Source organism: Taudactylus pleione, unplaced genomic scaffold (genome assembly GCF_031769625.1).
Source record: "Taudactylus pleione unplaced genomic scaffold, aTauple2 ptg000407l, whole genome shotgun sequence".
Taxonomy (NCBI): domain Eukaryota; kingdom Metazoa; phylum Chordata; class Amphibia; order Anura; family Myobatrachidae; genus Taudactylus; species Taudactylus pleione.
The window spans coordinates 917,228-925,930 of NW_028284809.1; the positions used below are offsets into that span (position 1 = coordinate 917,228).

General features: G+C 49.8%; 1 pseudogene; it reads right to left on the minus strand.

The window, feature by feature from the left end:
• Window positions 1–2,046: 2,046 nt before the first annotated feature.
• Window positions 2,047–6,892, minus strand: LOC148506348 (E3 ubiquitin/ISG15 ligase TRIM25-like; annotated as a pseudogene).
• Window positions 6,893–8,703: the final 1,811 nt, after the last annotated feature.

Here is an 8,703-nt window from a genome sequence, read left to right on the forward strand (position 1 = left end):
CAGCACCGCCGGCGGCGGGAGAGAAACTGTAAGGGGGCAGGAGGTGAAATGCCCGCTGACCCCAATAACTCAGCCAGAGGCAGCAAGGAGCGGGCAGCGGGAGTTACAGAGCCCAGGGTGCGAGGACGTCAGGCACCGGCTACAGCACTCGGCGGGGAAGGAGGATGGTGACGTGGCTATGTGCTCCTGCGGCGTCCAGCCTTGGCCGTGAGGAGGGAAGCCAGTCACCTCGGCGGCGGTGCAGGCCCAGGCACCGGATGCCGCTCCAGGTCAGGTAAGGAGGCTGGTGTGCGCGGGGTAATGGCGCGAGGTAATGGCGCTGGGAGGTTCCTTGGGTAGGCCTCTGGTGTGGGGTAGCGGGCTGAAACGCCATCAGGGAGCCCCCCAGATACACCCAATAGGACCCCTGTATCCTCAGCGGGGCTCTGGGCAGTAGAGGTTGGCGGGTTTGTTCCTCCAACACAGCAGGGGAATCAACTTTAGGATGCTGGATGTGGAGCTCTGAAAAAAGCATCCACCATCTTAGGCCACCAAGCCACGCCCCCCGCCGGTGTCAGTGTTTTGACCACCAACATCCCATCCAACAGTATATCATACCGATTCCCTGCTGACAGCTGATGCTTGCACATTTGAATTTTGAAGGGCTAGACTTCGGATGCATCGTTGAAGTTGATATCTACAGTTAGATATACACATCAGTAATATAACATTAATACATATAATCAATGTTACAATATATGTACGGTAATAGTGCCCCAATTCATGTTACACAACACAGTAATGCCCCTTATTCACATTATGCCAGGGCTCGCCAAATCCTGGTCACCATGGTAACTAAGATTTTAGTCCTTGTGACCGGGATTTCCAAGGGTCGTCGTCCCCCTCCTAAACTTTTAAGATGGCTCCTAGATTTTACAAAAATTTGTCAAGCCCTGCATTATGCCACACATTAGCACCAACCCCGCCCCCTCCACAGACCACACCCCATTTAGGGCTACTCCCAGATATTTCCCGGGCTGCTTTTCCATCCCAATCCGCCCCTGTGTAACTATATCTTGGGAAACACCTAATGTATCCTATATCTGCCTGATATTATGATATTATGGTCTTTTGCCCACTGCGACCTGTAACATCTGTCTGCTAGCAGCTTTGTGGGCAGATTTACTAAAGCTTCTAACACAGACAAGTGGAGGTGTTATCCATAGCAACCAATCAGATTCTGTCTATCATTTTCTAGGATGTAATAGAGAAATAATAGCTACAATCTGATTGGTTGCCATGGATAACATCACAACTTATCTTTTTTCAAAGCTATAGTAAAAATATGTTAATACCAACTACCACAAGCCTTTAAGAATTCAGTTGTATTCATTGTATTTTATAAAAACATTGTTTTATATGTTTATTTATTAAATGTATGGTTTCTAAAACCTATAATCACCCACAACGCCTAACGTGATTTTACCATGTGATATATAAAATAGCGCCGTAGAGGATTCCTATATTTTTTTTATAAGCACAACACACATGTAACATATAATTGACTCATCTATATTTGCTCCTGAGCACCAAATGCAGTATTATCAGTGGTAACAGCCTATTCCCATACATACATGTTATCCCCCCATACATACAGGTGACCAGCACAACCCAACCTTATCATTTACAGGGGCAAATAGAGACACTGTGCTGGGAAATCTGAGACACGCAGGGGCACATTCACATGTGTACAATTAATTCACTTCTCTATGTACCCTCCTGTGACTTTTACTAAATGTATTGCCCTTTTTCCTCCTAAGCCAGATGTCAGGAGAGACAGGGTTGTTATATTACCCCTGTATATAACACATCTGTGCTCCCTGCTTTTGGCTATAACAGACAGAAGCTCTGTACTTTATAACAAGAAAACAACCACCAAACAGCTCTGCAAGCACAGAACACAGCAAAGAGAAAAACAAAACAAAGTATCAAGTAATAGTAACAGGAGGAGATACCAGCCAATAGGTTATAGATGACTGATGTTACATTATTATCTTATGAATGTATCTAGCTTCTAATCCTGACCCAGCCACCCTCCCATATTGCAAAGGCAGCATGCAGGGGCTCAGTGAAGGTGGCGGTGAAGGTGTGTAAGTGTCTGACGGGGTCACACAGCTGATAGAAGGACAGACGCCCGGCCTCATAGTCCAGGTATATTCCTAATCTGCACAGGAGACTCCAGCTGCAGATCATTTTCCACTGAATTATGTATCACTGAGTAACTATTATCTGACATACGCAAACACCAGGACTTACTATTGTCTCCAATTCCTGACTGATCTCCTTTTCTTTCTATACTAGAATAAGCCACCCCAACCCACCAACACTCTGATGTGCTGACTCCCACTTCCCAGCAATGTTGTCCTGAGCCAAAACTTGTGCTGCTTAAAACCTGATCATAATCTATAAACCTCATTATATTCTCTGGGTAGTTTAGGTCTATTTTAGACAAGGATGCAGATTTTAAGTCCCCTGATACAGAGACTTCACTACCAGCCGTATTTATATCAAGTAACATATCTGCAGCCTCAGGTATATAGAACCCTCTCTTTGCAGCAGTCAGAATATCAGATAAACCCGAGTGCAAGGTCACTGAGATCAGACCCTCGTCCAGATCACCCACAGGATAAACCTTTTTGGCATCACTTTCTGTGTCATTTTCCTTCTCATAAGTGTCTGGTTCTCGCTCCTGTAAGACAGTTAGTGGGTCAGTCACGTTACACAGCTCCTCAATGTGACCCATCTTCCTGGACAGCTCATCCTTCTGTGCTTCCAGCTGCTGGATCAGATCAGAGATTTGCAGAGAAATCTCCTCAGTCTGTCTGGAGACCTCACTCAGGACTCTCCCCTCTAGGATGTCCAACTTCTGCCTGATGTCCATAAACAAGTCAGTGACTTTCCCTGTGACAACAGCTGCTCTCTCCTGTACCTCTGTCCTGCGATCCTGCAGACACTGCACTTCTTCCTCAGCCTCTGCTCTGTGTGTGGTCAGTTTCTCCAGGAGGTTTCTCAGCTTCTTCTGCTTGGTCTTCATGGCCTCCTCCAGTGACTCCAGCTGGTGTCCTTTGTGTTGTTCTGTTACACAGGAGGCACAGATACAGGCAGCGTCCTCACAGCAATGGTACGCAAGAAGTTTCTTGTGAATTTGGCATTTTCTGTTGCTCAGTGATGACATTGGGTCAATTAAAATTAGGGGTGTGCACCGGACACTTTTCGTGTTTGTGTTTTGGTTTTGGATCTGGATCTTTCTTCGTGTTTTGGATCTGGATTGGTTTTGCCAAAACCACCCTTCCGTGTTTTGGGTTCTGGGTTTTGTGTTTTGGATCTGGATTTTTTCTTAAAAAATAAAAAAAAAACGCTAAAATCACATAAATGGGCCTTTTTTTGTTCCTACGCTATTAATAACCCCAATAACATTAATTTCCACTCATTTCCACTCTATTCTGAACACCTCACACCTCACAATATTGTTTTTAGGCCAAAAGGTTGTACCGAGGAAGCTGGATGACTATGCTAAGCGACACAAGGGGGCGGCACAAACACGTGGCCCATCTAGGAGTGGCACTGCAGTGGCAGACAGGAAGCCAATCAGCGTTATGGTGCCCATTTGCATGTAGCACGAACCCGGGAGATCCGTGCTACATGCATCTGTGTGATTGGCACAGAGCAATGACAGGTCCGTGAGACCCGTCTGTGCTGCTGTGGTAAAAAAAAAAAAAAAACCTGTGTAAAAAAAGAAAAAAATGGCGTGCACCCCCCCAAAAAAGAGCAACCAGCCCCGGGCATTAGTAACCCAGTGCTGGGTGTGCTTAAATACAGGGGACAAACGACGTAGGGGTCCCCTGTACTTAAGCACAACCAGCACCGGGCTAGTCAGAACCAGCGCTGGTTGCCAAAATACGGGGGACAAACGACGTAGGGGTCCCCTGTATTCTGTGCAACCAGCTCTGGGCTCTGATCCGGTCCTGGTTCTGGAAATATAGGGGACAAAAAATGAGTAGGGTTCCCCTGTATGTTCCAGAACCAGCACTGGACTTTTTCTAGCGGGGGGCTGATGCCACAGCCAGGGGAGCCCTTTCACCGGGCCCCCCAGCCGCAGCATCAACCCTGACCGCTAGTCAGCCCAGGCCGGGGATCCCTGGAGAGCTGGGGACCCCCCCAATAAAGGGGTCACCCTCTCCAGGGCACCCCAGGCCCAGGCTGATAGCCCGGGGCTATCCCCGCCACCCCTGGTGGCGGTGGGTGGCGGGTTGATTGTGTGGTGTGGTGTAAATAAAGAATATCAAACATTGTCTTTACAAGTAGAACTGCAAGTCCCAGCTAGCCTGCCCCGCATGCTGGTACTTGGAGAACCACAAGTACCAGCATGCAGGGCATTAAGGGCCCACTAGTACCTGTAGTTCACCTGTAAAAAAAATGTTTAAAAAAACACAGGACACACACACCGTGACAGTATAAGTTTATTAAACATACATACACACACACACACACACATGTACACATACTCACCTATGTAACCTGTAGCATCGGTCCACTTGTCCGGTAAAGTATCCCTAGGGGACCTGTGAAAAAAAACATACTCACCATCTCCTATGCGAGGTTCTGTCCTCTTCGTTCCAAAGTAGGCATCCCCGGACTTGGCAAAAAAAAAAAACGAAAACGCGATCCACGAACTTAGTACCGTTCTATAGAACGGTACTTCCCGAATGAGAGCTTAGCGGCGGGGTATCACCATGGAAACCCCGCTGCTAAGCGTTCATTGGCTGAGAGAGGTCATCTCCCGTCTCTCAGCCAATGAACGGCTCCCTCCATTGTAGTCAATGGTGGGAACCGCAGGGTAAACTTTAATAACCTTGCGGCTCCCAGCATTGACTACAATGGAGGGAGCCGTTCATTGGCTGAGAGAGACGGGAGATGGCCTCTCTCAGCCAATGAACGCTTAGCAGCGGGGTTTCCATGGTGATACCCCGCCGCTAAGCTCTCATTCGGGAAGTACCGTTCTATAGAACGGTACTAAGTTCGTGGATCGCGTTTTCGTTTTTTTTTTTTTGCCAAGTCCGGGGATGCCTACTTTGGAACGAAGAGGACAGAACCTCGCATAGGAGATGGTGAGTATGTTTTTTTTCACAGGTCCCCTATGGATACTTTACCGGACAAGTGGACCGATGCTACAGGTTACATAGGTGAGTATGTGTACATGTGTGTGTGTGTGTGTGTATGTATGTTTAATAAACTTATACTGTCACGGTGTGTGTGTCCTGTGTTTTTTTTAAACATTTTTTTACAGGTGAACTACAGGTACTAGTGGGCCCTTAATGCCCTGCATGCTGGTACTTGTGGTTCTCCAAGTACCAGCATGCGGGGCAGGCTTGCTGGGACTTGCAGTTCTACTTGTAAAGACAATGTTTGATATTCTTTATTTACACCACACCACACAATCAACCCGCCACCCACCGCCACCAGGGGTGGCGGGGATAGCCCCGGGCTATCAGCATGGGCCTGGGGAGCCCTGGAGAGGGTGACCCCTTTATTGGGGGGGTCCCCAGCTCTCCAGGGATCCCCGGCCTGGGCTGACTAGCGGTCAGGGCTGATGCTGCGGCTGGGGGGCCCGGTGAAAGGGCTCCCCTGGCTGTGGCATCAGCCCCCCGCTAGAAAAAGTCCAGTGCTGGTTCTGGAACATACAGGGGAACCCTACTCATTTTTTTCCCCTGTATTTCCAGAACCAGGACCGGATCAGAGCCCAGAGCTGGTTGCGCAGAATACGGGGGACCCCTACGTCGTTTGTCCCCCGTATTTTGGCAACCAGCTCTGGTTCTGACTAGCCCGGTGCTGGTTGTGTTTAAGTACAGGGGACCCCTATGTCGTTTGTCCCCTGTATTTAAGCACACCCAGCACTGGGTCACTAATGCCCGGGGCTGGTTGCTCTTTTTTTGGGGGGGGGGGCACGCCATTTTTTTCTCTTTTTACACAGGTTTTTTTTTTTTTTTTTACCACAGCAGCACAGACGGGTCTCACGGACCCGTTAGTGCTCTGTGTCAATGACACAGATGCAAGTAGCACGGATCTCCTGGTCCGTGCGTGCATCTGTGTCATTGAAATACACAGCAGCACAGACGGGTTTCACTGACCCATCTGTGCTCTGTGTCACTGTCAATCACACAGATGCATGTAGCACGGATCTCACGAGTCCGTGCTACATGCAAATGAGCACCATAATGCTGATTGGCTGAGAGCCGTGACAGACGGCTCTGTCAGCCAATCAGCACTTTGCCCATTAAAGGCAAAGGCATTTTTTTTTAAATGGCCGCTCGAGGCAAAACCTCGAGATCCGACAGCAGATCTCGAGGTTTTGCCTCGGGAGAGGGATCCGGGGCAGACAGGGAGATCCGAGCTTGGGCTCGGATCGCCCCGGATCCCCGAAGTTCGGGTGGGTTCGGTTCTCAGGGAACCGAACCCGCTCATCCCTAATTAAAATATGATCCACTGACTTGTTGTGTACACTCAGGTGGCCCTCACACAGGGACATCTCACACTGCAGACACAGCTTCACAGCCAGTACAGGAGCCTCCACGCAGTAAGTACAGAAGCTCCAGGTCTCCTCCTGCTCTGGATGACTACATAGGAAACTTTCCACAATGTTACTCAGCTTCCTGTTCTTCTCCAGTGCTGGGCGCTCCTGATACTCTGCTCTGCATTCCGGGCAGGAATAGCCCCCAGCCCCCTCCTGTGTTTCCAGCACACTCACAATACAGAGCCGGCAGAAGTTGTGTCCACATCTCAGGGATACAGGGTCTGTATAAAGGCTTAGGCAGATGGAGCAGCTCAGCTCCTCTCTCAGACATGCAGACGCCATTCTGCAACAAAGAAGAGAAAGTGATACTAATGTGTGTTAAGCTGGCCACACACTAGACTAGACCAACTTACATCCAACCAGCCAACTAGTTGATTGGTTGGAATGAAGATCTGGTAAGGTATGAAAGTAAATGACAATCAGCAATTTGCTCCCAAACGCCGGAAAATGGACAAAAACTGTTGTTTGAACAAATTGTTTAGATCAAACATTTAACAAACTTGTCTGAAAGACCATTTTCATCTGTTTTCTGTCATTTAGGAACAAAAAACTGATCATCATTTACTCCCATACGTTACCAGATTTTCATTCCAACCAGACAACTAGTTGGATGGTTGGATGAAAGTTGGTCTAGTGCAGTGGTAATATAGTGTATATAGTGTTCCAAATCTGCGCAAATACAACTGCAGCCAGGGACAAACGTATGAGGTTCCTCACTTTCCCTCCAAATGAATATATACAAAAAAATGTGTTTATCCCTTTGGCGCTGTCATTTAAATGACAGCGCCAAAGGGATAAACATATTTTTTTGTATACTAGTGCAGTGGTAGCCAACCCTGGTCCTCAAGAGCTACCAGCGGTGCATGTTTTGCAGGTTTCCTCACAGAATCACAAGTGATATAATTAGCTCCACCTGTGGATCTTTTCAAATGTGTTAGTTAGTAATGAGTACACCTGTGTACCTGCTAGGTGGTCTGGAAAACGTGAACTGTTGGTAGTTCACGAGGACCGAGGTTGGCTACCCCTGGTCTAGTGAGTATGCAGCTTTAGGGGGGAGGAGGAGCAGGTGTGTGTGTTAGGGGGAGGAGGAGCAGGTGTCTGTGTTAGGGGGGGGAGGAGGAGCAGGTGTGTGTGTTAGGGGGGAGGAGGAGCAGGTGTGTGTGTTACGGGGGAGGAGGAGCAGGTGTGTGTGTTAGGGGGGGGGAGGAGGAGCAGGTGTGTGTGTTAGGGGGGGGGAGGAGGAGCAGGTGTGTGTGTTAGGTGGGGGAGGAGGAGCAGGTGTGTGTGTTAGGGGGGAGGAGGAGCAGGTGTGTGTGTTAGGGGGAGGAGGAGCAGGTGTCTGTGTTAGGGGGGAGGAGGAGCAGGTGTGTGTGTTAGGGGGGGGAGGAGGAGCAGGTGTGTGTGTTAGGGGGGAGGAGGAGCAGGTGTGTGTGTTAGGGGGGAGGAGGAGCAGGTGTGTGTGTTAGGGGGGAGGAGGAGCAGGTGTGTGTGTTAGGGGGGGAGGAGGAGCAGGTGTGTGTGTTAGGGGGGGGGAGGAGGAGCAGGTGTGTGTGTTAGGTGGGGGAGGAGGAGCAGGTGTGTGTGTTAGGGGGGAGGAGGAGCAGGTGTGTGTGTTAGGGGGGAGGAGGAGCAGGTGTGTGTGTTAGGGGGGAGGAGGAGCAGGTGTGTGTGTTAGGGGGGGGAGGAGGAGCAGGTGTGTGTGTTAGGGGGGGGAGGAGGAGCAGGTGTGTGTGTTAGGGGGGAGGAGGAGCAGGTGTGTGTGTTAGGGGGGAGGAGGAGCAGGTGTCTGTGTTAGGGGGGGGAGGAGGAGCAGGTGTGTGTGTTAGGGGGGAGGAGGAGCAGGTGTGTGTGTTAGGGGGGAGGAGGAGCAGGTGTGTGTGTTAGGGGGGGGAGGAGGAGCAGGTGTGTGTGTTAGGGGGGGGAGGAGGAGCAGGTGTGTGTGTTAGGTGGGGGAGGAGGAGCAGGTGTGTGTGTTAGGGGGGAGGAGGAGCAGGTGTGTGTGTTAGGGGGAGGAGGAGCAGGTGTCTGTGTTAGGGGGGAGGAGGAGCAGGTGTGTGTGTTAGGGGGGGGAGGAGGAGCAGGTGTGTGTGTTA